Source organism: Halictus rubicundus, chromosome 11, assembly GCF_050948215.1.
Source record: "Halictus rubicundus isolate RS-2024b chromosome 11, iyHalRubi1_principal, whole genome shotgun sequence".
Taxonomy (NCBI): domain Eukaryota; kingdom Metazoa; phylum Arthropoda; class Insecta; order Hymenoptera; family Halictidae; genus Halictus; species Halictus rubicundus.
In genome coordinates, this window is record NC_135159.1 from 144,307 (window position 1) to 147,137 (window position 2,831).

General features: G+C 39.4%; 1 long non-coding RNA gene across 1 annotated transcript; it reads left to right on the forward strand.

The window, feature by feature from the left end:
• The first annotated feature begins 206 nt into the window (after positions 1-206).
• Positions 207-2,546, forward strand: LOC143358509 (uncharacterized). The gene is made up of 2 exons (XR_013082959.1): positions 207-955; positions 2,180-2,546. It is a non-coding gene; the product is annotated as an uncharacterized LOC143358509 (long non-coding RNA).
• The last annotated feature ends 285 nt before the right edge of the window (positions 2,547-2,831 follow it).

The following is a 2,831-nucleotide window of genomic DNA, read 5'->3' on the forward strand; positions in this document are numbered from 1 at the left end:
CCGGATGGCGGATCAGGCGATTAAATTTACATCATTTGTCACCCCTCTCGGGCAGTATGAATTTGTGTTTGCCCTTTTGGACTGACTAACGCCCCGAAGGTATTTGCACGATTTGTAGGAAAATTATTTTGCGACTTGATTAGAGCCCATAAAGTATTAGTGTATTTCGATGATTTTCTAATTGCGACGGAAACTTGCGAGGAACATTTAGAGATTCTGCGAGAAGTTTTCCGAACAGCTGGAAGATGTCGGTTACCATTTAAATTGAATAAGTGTGCCTTTGCACAAACCGAAGTTGATTATTTAGGATACCGCGTTAGTATCGAAGGAATTCGACCGAGTGACGATAATATCAAGGCCGTTCTCAATTATCCGATCCCGCGTAACTCAAAGGACGTTTTACGTTTTGTGTCACTAGCCAGTTATTTTCGGCCATTTATACCTGGGTTCTCCATCATTGCTAAGCCATTGTACGACCTGGTCAGGAAGGATGCTAGATTTATATTTGGTGAAAAAGAAAATAGCGCTTTTGAAACGTTAAAGGGTCGGTTAGCAGAAAAACCGATTCTTTCGATTTATTCTCCCATGGCCGAAACCGAACTTCATTGCGATGCGAGCGCGTCCGGATTTGGCGCAATATTGTTACAGAAGCAAGCAGATGGACGTTTAACACCAATGGCATATTATAGCCAGCGAACAACACCGGTAGAAGCTAGGTATCATAGTTTTGAGCTGGAATGTCTTGCAGTAGTAAACGCAATTAAACGGTTCAGAATTTATCTTTCGGGTATTCGTTTTAAAATACTGACGGATTGCGATAGTTTTCGTTTGACGTTAAGCAAGCAAAACATAAATCCGCGAATTTCCCGTTGGGCGCTTTATTTACAAAATTTTCATTATGAAATTCATCATAGACCGGGAAACAGAATGAACCACGTTGATGCTCTCAGTCGTTGTCATGGCGTTTTAGTAGTTGAGGGCAATACTTTTGAGCAGACATTGTCCATATGCCAGGATAAAGACCCAGAAATTAGGAAAATCCGAAGCGGATTAGAGCAAGTAGAATCAAAATACTTCGAATTACGCGATGGACTGGTATACCGGAAAGATAAAACTAAAAAATTGTTATTTTATGTGCCGCGTTCGATGGAAGATAATGTAATTCGTACATGTCATGACGATTTGGGACACGTAGGCAAGGATAAGGTTATTCAAAATATTGTAAAATTATATTGGTTCCCAAATTTGCAGCAAAAGGTAAAAGAATATATTTCCAATTGTTTACGATGCATCGAATTTTCACCGCTTAGTGGAAAACAAAAAGGATACCTGCATAGCATCGAGAAGGGAAAAGTACCGTTTCATACTTTGCACTTAGACCACCTTGGCCCGCTCGAAAAAACAGGAAAGGGATACAGACATTTATTAGCGATGTGTGTGTGTGTGTGTGTGTGTGTGTGTGTGTGTGTGTGGTGTGGTTGTGTGGTGTGGTGTGTGTGGTGGTGGTGTGGTGGTGTGGTGTGTGGTAGAAGGTTTTACAAAATTCATCAGACTATACCCTTGTAAATCAACGAGTTCTCAGGAAGTGATAAAGTGTTTAAAAGATTATTTTAGGGTATATAGCAGGCCAAAACGGATAATAACAGACCGCGGTACTGCTTTCACATCAAATAATTTTAAAGAATTTCGGGATAATGAAAATGTCCAACACATTTGAATTGCAGTTGGCACCCCTAGACCAACGGTCAAATTGAACGATTTAATCGTGTTATAACACCAATGATGGCCAAACTGTGTGAAGAACCGAGTAAATGGGACAGAGTTTTAGAGCAGGTACAATTTACTTTAAATAATACAATTTGCCGAGCGACAAAAGAAACCCCTAGTCGTTTGCTTTTTGGAGTCGAACAATTATAGAAACGGAATGATTCCCTACGTTTATTGTTAGAGTCACGTTCGTGCGACGACAGAAATTTAGAAATCATTCGGGAAAAAGCGGCGGGAAATATTAATAAAATACAGGCGGCTAACGAAAAGAATTACAATGATAAGCATAAGGATGCATTGATTTATAATGTCGGGGACTATGTCATGATTAAAAACACCGACACATCAGCAGGGGTTAATAAAAAATTGATACCCAAATTCAAGGGACCTTATGTAGTTAAAAAGGTTTTAGATCATGATCCTTATGTAATCAGCGACATTGATGGATTCCAGGTAACGCAAACGCCGTACCATGGAGTTTTGTCCCCAGACAACATGCGACCTTATAAAGTGATATGATCGTTAAGAATTTGGTACGTTGATAGCGATAAGAATGTATATTTTATATTATATTTCATATTATAATGTGTTTATCAAAAGTATGTACATAGTAAGTAGCAACTAATGAAGCGAAATATTGTATTCGGGTTAGCCGGGACGGCTAACAGGTCAGGATGGCCGAACTGTAGGAAATCAATGGTAATAAGATTGTTTGGAATGACTGCGGGCGCGTTTGCATTCAGTATGTATGTGTGTATGTGTGTGCTCGTGCGTCGCGGCGAAGATTGTAACAGCTCGGTGACAAAAGTACACCGAGAAGACTTGTGTGTTTTATCGTTGCCAGGTGAATTGTTTTAATTGCGTAAAAAAACGAATCGTAGTAGTTAGTTACCAGCGAACCGGCGACCCATAAACACGGTATCCGCACACGCGCCTGAATTTTATATTAAAAAAAAACGAATAAATATAGTTAGTAGGAGTTGGAGATAATCCTGACTATTGTATCCCCTCCTTCCCCTATACTTGAGAAATTATAATACATATTTAGATACTTACATAAAATT